This window comes from Squalius cephalus (assembly GCF_949319135.1).
Source record: "Squalius cephalus genome assembly, chromosome: 14".
Lineage (NCBI taxonomy): Eukaryota > Metazoa > Chordata > Actinopteri > Cypriniformes > Leuciscidae > Squalius > Squalius cephalus.
Window position 1 is genome coordinate 26624542 of NC_137135.1, and position 18952 is coordinate 26643493.

General features: G+C 36.9%; 1 protein-coding gene across 9 annotated transcripts in view; it reads left to right on the top strand.

The window, feature by feature from the left end:
• Positions 1 to 18952, top strand: part of lingo2 (leucine rich repeat and Ig domain containing 2) — a 383251-nt gene that overhangs the window by 207903 nt on the left and 156396 nt on the right. For 8 of the 9 annotated variants that reach the window (XM_079891776.1, XM_079891770.1, XM_079891772.1 and 5 more), the window contains one exon: positions 17889 to 17983. The gene's annotated coding sequence lies outside the window, so the exon portion shown is untranslated. Of the gene's footprint in view, positions 1 to 2996; positions 3038 to 17888; positions 17984 to 18952 lie in introns of those variants that run through there. The other variant, XM_079891773.1, reaches the window with a different exon arrangement.

Sequence of the window (18952 nt, forward strand, 5' to 3'; positions counted from 1 at the left end):
GCATCAGAGCCCAATTTGTGCCCAACAAGACAAGGTGCTTGCTGCACTTACAAGGGCAAGGATGCGTTCTTTCATCCGAGATTAAGCTCTTATGGCCAAGAAAGGTCTAGGGGGCGTAGGTCAGCTAGTTCGGCACAGATATTTATCTGATACTAGATTACAATGGTAGTTGATATAAATGTGGTATTTGCTTTTTAGTACTTCACTGAGATGTTTAATATTCATATTTCTGTATTTTTGTCTTTTACAAAACGAAACTGCTGTCTACAACCATTGTCAATCAGTGCAGTTGTGTGCATGCATAAGCTCCTTTTTGTTGTATAAATGTTGCTTCAGATCCAGATTCCTTTGCAGTGTTAAGATGGCTCTAGATATAGGTGAATCAAAGCAAATCATATATCATATATCATATAACAAAAGTAGTCCGCACAATGAAGAGTCTGAAATTTAAGTCATTGTTTACTGGTTCACTCTCCTCTAGTGGAATAATAACCGTCAATGATGATGAACAAAATTAACGAAACACTTGGGAAGTCAACTAATCCTTTGATTCCCTTAATTTATATTTGGCTTCATTATAATGATTTCCAAATTTGGAATATGATCAAAGATTGCATATGTGGACTTTGTTGGAAAATTTGGCTATTGAAAATATACAATTTTAACTTCACTCAAATGAACAAAATGACGTCTTGTACATTTTGCTGAATGAGATCCAAAGATCAAGTGAGTAAAATGATCCAATCTTCCCATCACTAACAAACATTGAGATCAGATCATTGAGTTTACATTTACATTTTGCAGACACTTTTATCCTAATTTCACAAAAGACAAACATCATAAGCATTTTATCATAACAGCCACAATATTCGCAGTTCATAATGCCAATACTAAGTATAAAATTGATTAGTACACAAGCTAAACTGGAGCAGCTGACTCTTTGAAAAGATTGGACTCTTTCTGACTCAAATGATTGATTCGCAAGCCAGACAATTTGTACTCTCTCACAAACTCTGGATTTTCAGCGAATAACTGCTTTCTTTAACCAGACACAAGGCCACACTACTGTAATGGTTGGTTGTGGAGGTTAAAACAACAACTTTAAGTCTTAATCTTGTCAGGCCCAGTGGAAACCCTCATATTAAACATTAACGTAGAGATCTAAGAGGGGGTGGTTTTCTGAAAAGCCACAATTCCGAATGTCAAAGCAGAGCGGGGAATGACTGTACTTCGCTGTAAGCACACAGACTGGCCTTATGGCACCAGACCCATGTTGTGCTCACCCTTATGTTTTAAAATGCTTGAAACATTGAGGCAAGCACAAAGTTGCTAGCCTGGTGGTGATTGTTAGACCAAGTTTAAACTACTATGAAATTATAGTGGTTTCACATTCACAATATTATTTTGAAGGCTCAGACCAGGTAAATGCAATAATTCTGAGAAACTAGCTTGTCGTACTATTAAATTGAGGGGAAGATCTGCATGCATGCTGGTTTATCTCTTAGCATTCCCTTTCATTTTAATGGCAGTTGCTCAGCTGGAAGTATACAGCCTGGTTTCTTCCATGTTTCCTCATCGTTTGCACTTATTTTTTGACTCACATGTGACTAGTGTTGAGGAAAGTTCTTTTTAAAAGTAATGTATTACAATATTGCGTTACACCCTAAAAATTTAACTAATTACGTTACTTATTTACTTTTTATGAAAAGTAATGCGTTACATTTCTTTTGCGTTACTTTTTCTCACCTGTGCTGGGCTTGCTTGTTTGTTTTTTAATAACAACAAAAAAGGTCTTGGCAAATGTAAAGGCCCTTTCACACCAAAAGTGAAGTGAATTAGCCTCAGGCTGAAGGAAATGCAAATTTACGTGTTTTTTTAACCATTTAAAAAATGGTTCTGCCATTCTGGATTGAAGAAGAATAGAATGCAGGAGAAGAAAGTTCAACACGCTTACTTCAGCAATAAAAAAATAAACACAAATGTGATTATCTAAAGTCATTTTTGCTTATTAGTGTGGTTGAAATGGATCATCGAAGGTCAGCAGCAAAGACATTGGTTAATAAAGTGAGATTAAATTCATAAAGTATGTTTGTGTAATTTGATATATTTAATTAGTGCAGGCTTGCGTACTATTCTGAGATTGCATTTCACTGTTTTTATTCATTTTGAGTAATTCTGAATCTAAAAAAAAAAAGGCCCCAAAAAAGCATGTCTTAAACCAGATGCCAATTTGCACTGCTCTTAGTAGATTGCACTGGTCATAATGTAAATGATCTGTCTGCGTCTGTGTTCTTTAATTTGCGTGTCGTCAGAAGATCACGCGCAGAATCGCTAATTTTCTCTGTTTAGTAAATCTGGCTCTTAATATATTAAAACGAGGGTGCGTGTTACTTATTCTACATTTGTTTACTGTAGATAAAAATGCACTGTTATCCGTCAGTTCTCCTCAACTTCGGCTGTAAAGACAGCTAAATAAGTTACTTTTATTTATAATTCAACTAGAAAAATAGCAGCCAGTTTAATGAGGCAACCTCCCTCGTGCAAATATTTAAATGTGTGTTTGTGTCATCTTGTGGTTGACAGATATGTTATCCATTTGTCAGAGGTGCAAATTAAATAAGCAACCAAATGTTCCCTCTGTGTCCTTTGCACAGTGTCTTGCTAATGATCACTGGGATGCAGAGAGAATTTTTGCTTTTATTGACAGGGAAAGAACAGGAGAAGAAATTCAAAAGGTCAAATATGTACATAAATTAGTCTTTTGATAATGATTCAGTCATTAATTACAGATCTGTGAGGCTTGATTTTCCCAGCGTATTGCAGTGGTTTAAAAAGAGTGAAGTCTCTCTCTCTTAGCCTTTTAGGCCAGTGAGATGGCCATCATTCCTTCTCAGCACTAAAGCCACAGCAGGGGATACGTTTAATACCCATGCTATCTACAGGGCCTGAACAGGATGACCCTCACTCCTATCTCGGGACAGGCAGTGGATTTTACACTTAAAGTGTCTTCCCGGCCTGCTCTGACTTCACCATTGTGGTTTGCAGAGTTTAATTACCTTTCTCCGATTAAGAGTTTTTCACTCGAGTTTGGACCGTTTTTCGGGTGTTGTGGTCTATCATGCCAGGTTTTCTGCTCAGACATTGTTTTTGGAAATCGGGTGTTATTATCTGTCGTCGCCCAGAGCCTGGCAAAGGAGGAAGTTATTGTTATGGCTGCTGGCTTTGCCAAGCGAACCATTCTGTCTAAATCCTTGAAATTATATTGCAGACAGAAAAAGCTGAATTTTAAAAACGAGTCCTACAATAGGGGCAACAAAATGTTCTGCTGCGAGAAATGGGAAAACTACCTGGGGATGCTCATATAAATTACCCAGAAACCACTATTAAAGACAATGGGAAGAAGAAGCAGTAATGTGCGCTGGAAGTACGGCATGAGCCATTGCATTCGCAAATAAGAAAAATTACATTTAATTTGTGCTAACAGCTCCGGTGCAAATTTGTTTCCCTCTGTTTCTCTCTCTCTCTTCCTGGCTTGTCATATAGAAATATGAATCCTACTCTAATGCATTTTTAAGTAGATTCCAAACACTCCATAATGTGTCACTCAGTAGCAATAGTCACTGTTTTTTAGTGTATGTCGGTATGGCACTCAGGGACTTCTGATCGTGAACTGAATCTGAGGAAGAATCACAGTCACTTCTTGTTTTGTTCCCTGTCCGTTTATTTAGCTTCATTTTGTTGCGATTATGTCGACATCAAAATGTCTGCGGTTGTCACATGAGGTCTGTTTTTTTTTCCCCCTCAGGCTGAATAGTTTAATGAAAAACGACATGACGCATGCCCACAATAAACCTGGGCTGCGGAAACCCCGGTTAAGGAATCAAATACATGCAGATGTCTAACTGCACTCTTCACGCTTTGAGACAGCGAGTAGAAGGCAGAATTTTCACTAAACAATGTAGGACTGCGATGCTAAAAGTCTCGATATCGGAATGTACACAACATGCTTTGCCCTTTCAAGTTTCAGTAAATGCTCTGTTAATTGAAATCAATAAGAGGAGGAAAAAACCACCTGTGAAGGGGCAAATCGATGCCTTTCTTCACTTTTATTATAAGAAGTAAGGCAGAGGCCATTAGGTTTCATTCACTAACCCTATTGATTGCTGGGCCCGTAATTTGTTTCGGGCCCAAAGTAAGCTTTTCACCCCATTAACTTCCACCATGGGTTCTGTGGACTGAGTGAAGCACAGCCTTAATCATCATTACCACCTGCCTGGTCATTTCTGCACACAGTCAGATAAAATCACTCTTATTATAAATTCCTCAGTTCTCTGCGTCTACTTATGCCCAGCATTTGCATAATTGTCAGATGGACAACGTAGCATGAGGCTGAAGGTGGAATTATGGGAGACAAAACAGAGAGAGAGTGAGGCCAAAGTGTTGTCTGTTGTCCTGTCCACCTGTCTTGAGTGGTTTATGTTAGCATTTTAGAATGAGTCGGTTGAGAAAATGATTCAGTATATATGCAGTAGTAGTGGCTAAAAGTGATGTGCGGCCCAGGAAAATTGACATCCTCAACCTTTATTCAAATACTACTAAAAACGTGTTAAAGATTTTGTAAGCACATTGCATAGCTAAGCTTGGAGGTATTTGTTTTATTTGTGATAAGGCAATTAAACATGCCAAATTGTGCAGACCAATTTTTTTTGTTTTACTAGGCTGTCATAACAAAATTATGAACACATGCAAACACAAGAGAGAACCAACTAAATATGAATAACTGATTCTGTTGTAGTCGACATATGCTTTTTCCAGTGAGCTTTTTGTTTTTAATGCATTCTTTTTTTTCACATAGTAAAAAACCCTGTTGCAGTTTGCCTTTTTTTGCCAAATATTTTTATAGATATCAAATATTTATAAAACATACAGTGTATACCTTCTCGCAATAACTTCTTTAGAAAGATTCACAGATTTATAGCGATCTTAGAGACTTCAAGATGGATCTCTTTGATGGGGCCTTTGAAAGAAATCAATGTTTCTGTCTGAACTTATCTGTCAACAGCCATTGATTTAGCAATACACATTGTATGTGATGAGAGGTGAAGATTCAATCAGGCGTTTAGCCACTGAGAGCCTGTCTGTCATAGTGTCAACACCACAGTCAGATGCAAATGCTTCACCACTGAGGAACATTCTTCTTACCCTGCTTAGGTAAGAATGGGCATCCTCATCAGCCTAAGCAGTCAGATTCTGGGCGAAAGATTGATATGTTGGAAAGACATACATAGTCAAAGTATTGACAGCATCTACATAAAATGCACATTAAACACATTTACCTAATTTGACATTATGATGGTTTTAAAGGAGACATATCATGCTTTTAAATCGTTCCTTTTTACATATAAATCATACATTTGTAGTCTATATAAAGCGGAACTGCAATGCTTGGGTCTGAATTCCTTATTATTATAGATCCACAGGCCCCTTTTCTACCCCTTTTCTGATGTGCGTCTGAGAGCAACTCGTTTTGGTGCGGTCTCTTTAAATACAATTGAGACACTTCATACCCCGCCCCCTCTCCAGGTTGCAGAGGTGACACTCGGTTCAACTCCACCCCGTTCAGCCATTTTTGTAGTTTGATAGCAGAGATACGATTATCTAGCGGCACAGAAACTTTTTATTCACACGTTATTAACAAAATGTCAACAACGGAAGACTTGTCCAGCCAGCCTTACATGTTCGAGCCAGAGTCGGAGCCGGAGCGAGATGAAAATGAAGACGACGAACCTGCAGAACAACGTCTTCATATGGATGTATCGCAATGGTGTGTTACTGTATTTACACATGAAACTTTTGTCTTCCGACCTTTTACCACCGTGTCTATTTATTTTGATTAATATGTGCGAGGGAGAGAGAGCAAGACAGCGTCTAGTTTGGAGACGGTGTCTTGTTTACATTTTCGCCTGGCTCCGAAGAGAGAGAGTGCGTGCGCGCGACCGGGTCTCTCTCTCTGCTCGTTCTTTCAGTTAAACATGCGCCCTGTCACAATCTACATTAGACGGTGTAATGAAGCGTGTGGGTTACTACATCCAACAACCGAACATTTTAACTTACCCTCTCGTAACTTCTGCATCTTTTAGCTTGGACTACAAAATTGCAGCGAGAAATAAAAATGGCGGATTGCTCGAAGTGTTGGGCTGGAAGTCAATGTCCTTATTTGGCAGTTCCGCTGCAAATACTGTGACGTAATAGTTCACAAAACGTCATAGAAAACAGAAAAATCGGAACAGATTGAAAAATAAGGCCAAAACAGAATATAAAGATATCAACGAAGCACCTGAAGAGAATAATTTCAACTTTTCTGTACTTCTAAACACTCCAAATATACAACAAAATGCATTTAAGGGCTAAAAAAGTGGATTTAGCATGATATGTCCCCTTTAATCTGTTCTCTGTGATCTTCTAATGAGAAGCTGATAGCACATACACATAAATGAAATGTTAATTATACAGTGCAACATTGATTAACAAAGTTTTTCTTGATAAAGTTTCATTTACTGATAACCATTCTTTCTGTCACTTTTAGTTCTTTCGTAAAGATATATATCTGTCAGCGTTATCATTTTGAGTTGTGGCACATTATGGTGGAGAACAAAAGCATGCATGTTGAAGATTCCTTCATCAACTTGAGAGAAATGGCTAAATGTTTGGGCTCTGGGGTTCTGATGTGACCGTTGTTACGGTCACCAGCTAGTCACCACCTCCTCACTACATTTCCTATCATCCTCCCTGGCCCTCACCTACATGCACTTCCCAATCAAAGAGATCACCGTCACCTGTCACCAATCTTCACTGATCATCATCCAGCACTATATAACTCTTCCCTCTGCAGTGCACCATGGTCTGGTCTGGTCGTTCCCTCAAAGAACACTTACCTGCGAGATAACAGCTGAGACCATTACTCATCCAGATATCCATCCTGAACACTATATTCATCAGTTACTCAGCTGCTTCCATCGTTACGATCACATACGTCTGCAAATAAACCTGTTGATAACTTTACCTGTGTGAATCCTTCTGTTTCATGACAACCGTCTTCACAAACAACTGATACAAGCTGTTAGTATTCCTAAATGGCTTTTCAGAGCTCAGCTTTTAGCAGTGTGCAAAATAAGGGTCTTCAAAATGTCACCTTTTGTGTTTAGTTAAAGAAAGAAAGTCATAAGGGTTTGGAATGACATGACGACGAGTAAATAATGACAGAATCTACATTGCTTAACTATCCCTTTAAGATACTGGATTATAATGAGAAATGTTACATTTTGGATTTTTGTTCAGTTGCTGCTCACCGTAGACTGTGGGTCAATTCATTAAACTGTGATCAAAAAAATATGTTATGAATTCAGGAAGTTCCCTGGGGTCAAGCATTTGTCCCCAATGTTGGACAACATTACAGCTTCATCTGGGAGACAGACGGATCGGGCAGAAAGGTTACATGTCAGAGCTTCGGAGAGAGAGAAATTAGGAGAGACAGAAAGAACAAGATGACGTGACAATAAAAGTTTTTTTTTTTTTTTTGTTGCCTTGGCTATATAAAAATAATAAATAGTTTGCATACAGCGTTTTAAAGCTATTTGAGATGTAGTGCTGCAGGCGTCTTTCCATAATATGACCAGGACAAGATGATGAAAGATATAACAAGATAGACAAGATGAAAAGAAAGATAGAACACTGAATAAATAAAATTATTATGTGAGTCCTTAAATTATTCATGACTCCAGCTCTTTGAGGGGACAATATTTAGTAAGATTTTTCAGAACATTAGTTATTATTATTATATTCTTTATTTCAGACCCATGGGTCCATATCAAGAGGGGAAAAATACATACAAACATATTTTTACAACAGACAAAATTTAAGAAACATACAAGCTTCCATTCCAATGCTTCCAAAAACAGGAAAAGTACCTTGAATCACTTAATGTAATATTATTTAAGAACATTATGAAACAATTTTTTGAATCACTCAACCGACACATGAAATTATACATATAATTCCTTAAGACAACATGCAAAGTGGGTACATTATTAGATACAAACATTTGGCTTGCACTTGTCCACCTTGGGAGCTTAAGCAAAATTCTTAATGCATCATTAAATGCCACCTGGAGCTTTTTCATTTTAGCTTTAGTATATTTGGGCCGTATAAAGAGAAATACAGTATGCCCTGAAAAGAGCTATTTTAACATCATCTGCACACATATAAAATTTACGAGCCCCATACAACTTACAGCACTGGCACTGCACATCATCGCCATCATTTAAATAATTTCTAATGATGTGACCCAAGTATTTAACTTTATTTACACTTTATTTAAAACTTGGTCATCTATATAGATAGAAGAGCTCTGGGCCGGATCCTTGTTAACCTGGGAAATGGACAAATCCCCTCTGCCAGGTTCAGGTTGTTCAGTCACACATAATCGTTGGTTTATACCAGCCGTCACCAACCGAAGATCTTCATAGATATTAGTCTGTGTAGACATGGCCCGTTTCATGGCAGAGATATCCGTGCTTAAACGCTCAACTTTCCCAAGCAGGCAAGAAACATCAAGGCTACTGAAAGTCACCGGTGGTAGTTCATCCAAATAGTGTGACACAAAACGAGGGATGTTTTCGCCAGCCTCGTTAAGCAGGTTTAAACAGCTCTTAACATTGTTCACATCCTTTTGCGGCCCCTTATGTGCTACACAGCATTGAGAAGAGCTAGGGCAGAGATCAAAGAGAACTGTTTTAGAGTTCTCAATCCATTCCGACCCAAAGTGATTCAGAGCCATAAAATCATGTCGTCCTGGTTCAAAGTCTTCATCTTGATAACGAGAAAGTTTAAGAATTCATCCTCCACTATTACTTGTCCATCAGTAGTCGTGTAAATCACTGGTTTTATTCAAGATTTACTCGAAGCACTCCGTGCATTCCTGCCACCAACATCCGCCATGTTGTCACAAGAAAGACATGGATGGACATGGAAAGACATAGCAGGATTTTCTGTTGCATGAAATACTCATTGTTTACCCACGTATAAAAAGCCATCTTTAGTCTTGAATCACACCTTATATTCATTGTTGGTGTAGTAGTTAAAGGTACACTGTGTAATTTTTAAAGTATTTTATTAGCTAATATCAATGTCTGTATTTATAAATATGTCCTCATTGGTGTAAAATTACCTCTGCCAAAGATCTGACTTATCCTCATAAGCGAAGAATTTTATTTAAACTTTATTTACATTGGACGGGTAAGTCCAAGGAGGCTTCCATGTCGTTCCGCCATTTTGAAAAACTATAATAGCAGAGAGGGACAAAAAGGACTAGCCTACCTCAACGTGTTTCCACAACGCGTTTTCGTTCAGAGCCAGCGTTACGTGACTGAAACCAGCTGAAACGAACAAGGAGATCAGTGAGAGGCGCTTGTCACTGCCCTGGCAAATTTGAAAGGCTGCACTGCACGGTACTTCATAATGCAGGATCATACGTATGCCGAGCCACAGGAGAAGGAATCCTCATCGGCAAAAAAGCGAAATAACGAACCTCATCACCCGAAAGAAAACTCAATGAAGTGCTATTGGAAGACATGTTGTCATAGCTTCTTGGTACATAACGGCTACCGTAGTTGCAACACGCATTTGAAAAAGCGGGGCGCTAGAGAGCACTATTCGTTTGAATGCAAAATACAATTTCACCGTTAGATGGTAGAAATTCCTACACAGTGTACCTTTAAACAGTGGAATTCTGCTCAAACCTTGGATAAATTAGTGCAGGTGGTTTCAAAGTGGACCTATTGTACTCTGTTATTTGTGATGATTATGTTTGAGTTTCATCGCTAACAGGGCACCCATTGTATTAATCCAGAAACGTTCATTATATGTCACACATAATGATGTGCAAATCTGATACTCAAACTATTTGGGCCATCTGCTAAACAGCAAAAGGCTACATCCCAAACAGACAGAAAGAGGATTAAAGATTCAAGAAGCCCATCTTTACTAGCTTTATTTACTTATCTCCTGTAAGTTGATTGTATTTGCAGATTCACAGCTAAGCTATAATATTTGGATTCTGCTTGTCGTCCATTTATTAGAGAATAGTCATCAATTAAATATGGAAAAATATGAATATTTTTAACCCAACCTTCATCTGTGCTCACTGTGTATGTGTGAGTATGTGTCTATTCAGCTCTCTCTGTTAACTCAAGCTGAAGTGGACGGCCGTTTTGAACGCCTTCAACTGACCCTGTGCGTAGACACGATTCGGGGATCAAAAATCCCTGCAGAGGCTTGTGACATTTGGAATTCTAATGTCTGAGTTTCTAGCAGAATGCTTGTCTGATCCAGCGCTGTCTGACAGCGACAGGACTGGATCTTCTGGGAATGTGTGAACTTTATCATTACCTGAGCTGCCTAATTACTACCAGAGCTTTCTAATATCAGATATTTGGTTGATAATATTGTAAATGTAACAATTTACAGGGTAACACTTTACAATAAGGTTGTATACAGTAACATTAATTACATTTCTAACATCCAGAAGCATCCATTCATTTCTATATTTACATTTAATCATTTAGCAGACAGTTTTATCCAAAGCGACTTACAAATGAGGAGAGTAATAGAAGCAATCAAACTAACAATAGGACAACAATATGCAAGTGCTGTGACCCTTCCCAGTTTAGTCTAATGCAGTATACGCTTTTTTAAAATAGATATAGAGTAGAAGAGAGAAAAAATGATACATTTACATAAGTATTCATTTCATTCACATTTGCATAAGTTAACACATTTGATCATTTTTCTTCATTTTATTAATTAAAAATAATTTATTATGAACAAACATAAATTAACAATTAACAATAGAATATTCATAAATTTAAAGTACCCTAGATTAATAATTGCTGTAAAAAGTTAGTTTGTGATACCTAACTCATTAACTAATTTTAACAAATTAATCTCTATTGTAAAGTGCTAACATTTACATTTAATTGTTATTGCAACAAAAATGTATATATACTGTGTGAGGAAGAAAAAAAAAAAAAAACAGCCAGATGTGACACAACAGCAGACATCCATCTGCACATTGACAAACCCGATTGTAAAATAATTTATTTGGACTGGAGGTCAGTGATAGGCTTATGTTAATCAAATGCCAGCCCTAGATTATAGACATATTTGGCAGTCGGATTCTGGGAAAAACAACTGTTGAACTGTTTCCAGTAAATGGAGTAATAGCTTGTGTCAACATGTATAACATTCAAACACTGATGGATGCTGAATAATTCAAATAAAATGGCTTGGCACAGTGATTATTCTGAGCGTTATAAGCCGCTAAGGCTCAGCCAGGAAGTAGTGAGATATTTCCTCTGTGGATTTGTAAATGCCTTTGCTGCTCATGAAGGCACTGGCATTTTCTATGGGACAAATGGCTTTTTGAGTTTATTCCTATGCCTCATTGGTAAATAGCAGAGCACACAGCCTTCCAGGACACTGTCACAGCCTTTTACTCACCATCACAGAGGACGTTTTCTGACCAGGACCATACAGGCAGGATGTTTCAGCACAACTCGTATTTTGTGGTGTGAGCGAACAATGGTGGATTAAATGTATTTACGTTTGAATGTACTTAAAAGGGATAGTGACTTTCCAAATATCTTTTGATGTGGATGCACTATCCCATTACATACCAAAATGAAATGTTCTGATTTATTAGGACTTCAGGTTATTATTTATTACACTTTGATTTGCTTTGCATCTTCTTAAGTGGAGAGCAAGCATACAGGAAGGTTGAGCACTTGTCGATCAGGTTAGTTGCAATTAGAAGCTGAAATTAGGAAGAGAGAGTTGAGCATAATGAAGCCGCCAGCAGCGCATCAGCATGAACCACCAACAACATGCAGATTCATTGGGATCCAAGCCAAGAATGTCCATTTTATTGTTGAGTGTCGTTTGAGAGGAAAAAAAATGTACAAAAAGGAACGTAATGCATAAACAATAAGCTCCAGTGTGAAACAGCAGCAAACTTCATGCATTGAAATAGGTGTTACGGTGATAAGTCTAACACCACTGAGACAAAGAGCCAGCAAAGCATAAACATTAACCTTTAACATTATAACGCAAATGTATTACTCTATTGTGAACTCACGGAAAAAATTCCCAACACGTGCGTACGCACATGAATGTGTGCTTAACCTCGTTCTAATTTGAATGAATTTGGAGTATTCTTAATGATGACTCATTAAGGTTAGTGATTTGCATAAAACACACCCAAACTATCTCCATATATGGGGCTTTCTGTACAACCTTTCTTTTATGGCCTTTCGTCACTTTCAGCAAACATATGACACTCTCTAAAGATGCTCTCTGCACATGCAGATCCTCAATCCACATTGTGCCATCCTCAAAGCCAGTTCAAACACAATAAACACCATTTATAGAGACCCAGATTGCAGATCTCGCATTAGCCAGCTGTACATACACGTATCTGCGTTTTTATGCAGAGAAACCATCTCAGCTCGGGCTATAACTGAAATATACAGTATACGTGTATATGTATAATACATAGATATTTCATCCTAACATATGTGTGGTTGTAGCTGCTCCAACATTTTTTTTCTTCATAAATTAGAATTAGAATTTTAATACTACAGTTATTGATTAATTTTTTCGTGACAACATTCATACGCAGATGTCACACACAAATGTGTCTGTACGCACAGTTAGTGAATTAGACACTTCTTTTTCTACATAAATATATTTTTAGATGTTGTCTTAAATATGTTTCAAAAGATTTTCTACATTTATACAGTTTTGGCTATTTTATATATATATATATATATATATATATATATATATATATATATATATATATATATATATATATAACTTTTGCACTTACCCAAAACTTAATCCATGCAGTTTACACAACATATATTTCACATATATTTAACAAATATATATTTTGCAATATACTTTTTTTGCTGTACACAGATAGTATCATAAAAATATATTTATATGAAAATACCTCTGTTTCTGTATTTCAGGGGTGGAAGGTCTAGCAGATATCCTTCATTTTTCAATTAAATCTCACTTGTTTCACTGTCCATGAAGTGTGGTCTGCTGTTTTTTGCACGCTCTAATGGACATGTCTACGGGCAAACAATCATTTTTTCTTATCTCTGTTGTTTACTTATAATTTGAACAACAAACATTCATTTTGGAGAGAAAAAAAAACACCATGTAGCCCGAGTTAATTAACATTTAATAAAGAATCTACCGCAAGCCTATTATCTTATTCAAGGCTTAACCACCAGGAAATGGGTCATTAGCCTCCTCTTTTTTTACATTTTTTTTTTTTTACACACAATCACTTATTTGTGTGTTTCAGTAGTTATTTTTGTCTTTTTAACATTGTCTTTACTAACTTTTCTGGGCTGGCAGATATCAATTACCTTGCAGCCTATGAAGGAGTGATCCAGTTCTCAGATTTCATCAAAAATATCTTAATTTGTGTTCCGAAGATGAACGAAAGTCTTATGGGGTTTGAACAACATGAGGGCGAGTAATTACTGATAGAATTTTTATTTTTGGGTGAACTAACCCTTTAATTTACCTCTGCAAGCTTTTTTAACACAAACGCTTAAGTTTTTATTTAGGGACGTTTTACTGATTTTAGTCCAATTAGTTTGTCTCTAAATGTGCCACGTAGTAAAAAGCCATGTTTTCATCAAAGCTAAAACAAAATCATTACTATTTACATCAAACAGGGGCTGCTACACTGTAAATAAATGCACAATATGGGTGTAATATTCTGCTTGCTTCAACTAAACGTGTATCTTGCATTGCACTGTAAATGGAGTTAGGCTCTGTTTAAGCCAACCACAGGGTTACTCTCAAGTTACTAATGCATTTTAAACACAAAAAGGGTTCTGCAGACAATTCCATTAACACTCATCAAACTCTCTGCTGACTGCAGGTATAGGCTTTCACCAACACCATAACAGAACAGCATTCAGATATAGTATTGGAAAGCACTGGCAATAATAACTGCTAACAGTGCTTTTTAATGTGAAACTAATCAAACGGAGGAGTGAATCGATTGCAATCATGCCAAAAACCAGACAAATGTGAATAAGCGTTTATTTATTATAGGCAGACGACTGGGTGGGTGTTTGCTTACTCATCTATTGCTTAATGGAAACACAAAGGTGGCTAAGCTTTGATGGGATAAAGAGCGAGCATTTTATTAATGTTACGAACAAAAGTATAGCTGCAAGATGGAAAAATATGAAAGTGATTGAGAAGCTGAGAAAGGAAACAGACCCACAAAAACTCACACTCATTCCTAATTGGTGAATGATATCAAATATCAAACGACATCTGAAAGCAGTAGTCTAGTCTACAAGAGGAGTCAGAATCTGAGCAAAATACCTTTAGCCAATATTCCTTTATTCATTCATTCTCTGTTGACTTTATAATTCATTCTCTGTTGACTGTGTTAGTCTCCTTTAAATCTGTGCATCAGTGTTGGGGATTTTTTAGTGACTCCATTGCAAGTTACATTGTTACACCTGTAGGTGGCGACAAGTGAGTCTTCGTGAGTCTTTATTTGTCATTCACCTAACTGATTTGTTCAAAAAAGATGACTCATTCTGTAATGCCACTGCAGTGTGGTGCTGGATGACATGCAATGAATAATGGCGTATGAATAATGGAGTAGAAATAGCAGGGCAGTCCTTAGGGCTGTGCACCGGCCCCACGCTTTAGGAGGCTCCAAGCCGAACGCAAACGAACCCACCCAAACCCCCAAACAGCAAGTTTGTCTTATGTTGTAATTCTTCTTCTTTTTTTTTCTTAATTTACTTTGATTGTATTTTGGTATTGTTATATGTTTGTGTTTTTTGTCAACATCGATAGAAGCGGCACTTCAAATTTCATTGAAATTTAGAGTAGTCTTTTTTTCTAAACTAAAGAGGCACTTTTACTCATTTTCTTATTTCTTTCTTATTTTCCTTCTACATCTTCCTCCTCTTTTTCTTCTCCCTTTTCCAATTTCTCCCTTCCTTCTCTTCTTTTTGTAAAGTAGCTAAACACGTTTGCTCCTTCGATAATGTCCGCTCCTGTGAGGATTCCTCATTAGGCCTGTGCTCTAATTAATCCTCCTTGATTTCCATGTGGCTTGCTCTCTCTTTTGCACTCTCTCTACCAGCCCCGTAAATCCTCACATGGTGGATTACTCTTGCCTGTGGGTGGGGAAAAAAGAAAGTAATGTTCACAAGTCATTTACAAGTATTTCATCTCTAACGCCCACCTCAGGAATTGTAACAGAGGAAAGACCTTTTCATTGTCTGTCTGTATAAAAAAAGAAAACATGAAACAACAGCTATGACCTCTGTGACCATCGTATGGTTGATCCACAGAAGAAAAAGTATATTTAGGTTGGGTGGTTTTGAGTTAAGGGGGCTGAATAGGCTATACTCTCCTGAGCGTAGAAGGCTTATGGGTCTCTTCTATGACTTATCCTCTAGTGGTGGGCAGCCTTTTCTGCACCGAATCAATCTCAGTCATTCCCTGTCTACCTCCAAAGCCCTCTAAAGGCCTTAAAGCCACTGAGAGCCCTGCGCTGATGACCTTCTCATGGCTTCCAGATATGACCATCAGCTCCACAGCTATAATAAGAGACTCTCTCTCACACTTCCTGTGGCCCATCTCCTGTGTATCATAACATATATTTCATAAGAGTTCATAGGTATTTGTGGTGTTGTGGGTTTGCAAGGCACATACATCTTTGTATTTTTACATAGACGCTGAAACATACATAACGTATTGACAGCATCTAAAACATGATCGTTTTACAACTTCAGAGATTTACAAATCATATAGTTGAGAAGCGGTTAGGTTTAGGTTAGGAGTGAGGTTAGGTGTTTAATTACACCTTTTAATTGTAAAATAAACATTTATAATATCAATCTAAAGGTTTTATGAAGCTGTTTACAAAAGTGTGAATACATAAATACCTTTTCAGATTTTGTCAGTATGTTTATATTATGTTTCAGCATGTATCCAAACACGTACACTACAAAAAGTTTGGGGTCAGTACTTTTTTTATATATTTTTTTTTTTTAAAGAAGTGTCTTATGCAGTTTATTTCTGTGATTATCCGCCATTACTTCGGTCTTCACATGATGCATCCGAAATCATTCTATGCTGATTTGTTACTCAACATAATGTTGAAAACATTAATATTTTTGTGGAAACCATTTTTTTTCAGTAATCTTTCACAAAATAAATGTTCAAAAGTACAGTATTTATTTGAAATTGAAATATTTTGTACAATTTTAAATGTCTTTACTGACACTTTTGATCAATTTTATTGTGTTCTTATTAAAAAACATGATTCATTTCTTCATAATTTTTTTTTTTTTGAAAAGTAGTTGATTCCTAAGAGATCAGGCTGAATGTCCACAATCCTCTCTGCCCTCATTTTGTTTAATGAGGGCAGAGAGGATTGTGGGCATCCTTCAGACATGTCTTCCTCGTATCATCCCAAAGTGCATCCTGGTAAGTCGGGTGGATGGGAGTTGAACAAAAACTGACTTTGTGGCTTCATCTCCATCTTACATCTCCAGTCTTATTATAATGCGACTGGTTCCCGTTCATTGCAATGGAAGTCGATCACTCTTAACAGTAGAATATGTAAATCTCAGCATTGGAGGAAACCATCAATCTTCCATATTGAGTGAGAATGCTGGCATGCAATTGAATGTCTCTCTCATTGCAATGTACTTTAATCTTCATAATCCTGGGGTTTGAGGAATACTCTAATCCATAAGCAAGCGTTGCCTTGCCACATATATTTATTTTCAGCTCTCTGTTGGAAAATGGCACTCAATTGGAAGTAAGCGGTACGCATGATGGTGGTTTTTGATCGATAACCTCCGCATCTAGCCACTGATTGAAATAGATATTTGCCGTGGAGTTGTTTCTCTTCATAATGATCTCATTTCATATTCTTGCCTCAAACAGTTCTTCGCCCCCTGATGCATAAGGCAAACTGTGCACATAGCCCACCCAGCATAATCGTGCAAGATTGACAGTAGCGAAGGAAATGCTAGGTAGTTAGCTCTTGACATGGGAGATAACCTCATGGAAAACATTACATCTTATCCGTATTTCTCAGGAGAATTTCTACCTGCTGCCTTTATTAAGCCAGTTTGTGGTAAACAGGCACGGTTGTGTGACTCTACCCGGGGTCCTTCCACATCGATATACTGGAAGCAACTATATGACCCACCATAAAGCATGGCTGAATATCCAGACAATCAGCTCCATCATCTTTCAGTCTTTTAAAACCGCTCATTACAAGGCCAATTAAATTAAACGCCTTATTCTGGAAAGCATGTGGACCCCAGAGTCAAAATATGCTTTTGGGCCAGGTGCCACTCTTTCTTTTATGTAGACAAGATAAATGAATAAAACTCTCTTTTGTGGTTCAGGATCGCTTATTAACCCAACCCAGCCTAAGGCCGATGTAGAATCTCTTACAGATGGCATAACAGTATGGTTAAGATGCTGTGCTGGAAGAGCAGCAGTTTAATGAAACAGCAGGAGAAGGCTATAGTTGGTCCAGGAAAACCATTAGGCAGCATAGTCAGTGTGGGTTTGAGGCGGTACATATGGTCAAATGTCTCATTTTCTAGGAGCTTCTCAAGTCAGCGTACAACACAATATGTTCTTCCATGTCAGTCTAACCGGGCATCAGATGGTTTTTTTGATGAAGCACATTTATCTGCTTGTTATAACACATTAAGATTAATAGCTTTTGTTGTTTATCTCATTTGCAGATACTGCTGTGATTTCTGCTGCTGACGCGGTTTTCTGCAAGCAAAGAAAGAAAAGCATCCCATACATTGGCATCTGTATTCAGAAGGCCTGACAGGTAAGATGCATTTCAATTGTACCAAGGTTCTGTAGGTTGGTAAAGCACAGGACTCAACAATAAAGATGGGAAGTGGCAAATGGCTGACGTGAGAGCATTTCAGGCCAGTCGACAGAACTCCAACTTGCCCTTTTGATTGCCCTATTGATCTGCTACATTCATTTTTATGACTTGCAAAGTTAAAAGTTTTCTTTTGACGTGTTCTACATTGTTATTGCACATTCTACTTTCTCACCAAGATAATATCTAGCTGATGTGATTGTGTACTTACATTATAGCTGAATAATTTCTAAACATTTTTTGTAAAGGAAGAAATATTTAATAAAAAAAAGTGCTGTCAAATCGATTAATCGTAATTAATCGCATCTAGCGTAAAAGTTTTTGTTTACATACTATATGTGTGTATATACTATTATTATATTTATATATATTATATTTCTGTATGTGTGTGCGTGCCTGTGTATATGTGTATATATATATATATATATATATATGTATGTGTGTGTGTCTGTGTGTATATACAGTATATATACACATACACAGGCATATATATATAAAAATATAATATATACATGTATATTATGTAAACAAAAACATTTATGTTAGATGTGATTAATCATGATTTATCGATTTGACAGCACAAAAAAATGCATTTAATGACAATAACAATATTTTTTAATAATTAAAAAATTATAAATTTGAAAAATAATAAATTAAAAAAGAAATAATTATTATATATATACACATAGATATGCATATACATATACATATACACATACACATACATATACATATACATATACACATACATATACATATACACATACATATACATATGTATATACATATACATATACATATACATAAAATAAAAATCTAATAATAAAAATGTATCATTCCTTTTTTGATGAGGCCTGTAAAAATGATGGCAGGGCAAGTAAAAAGCAGAATTACTTGTCTGACCGGGCT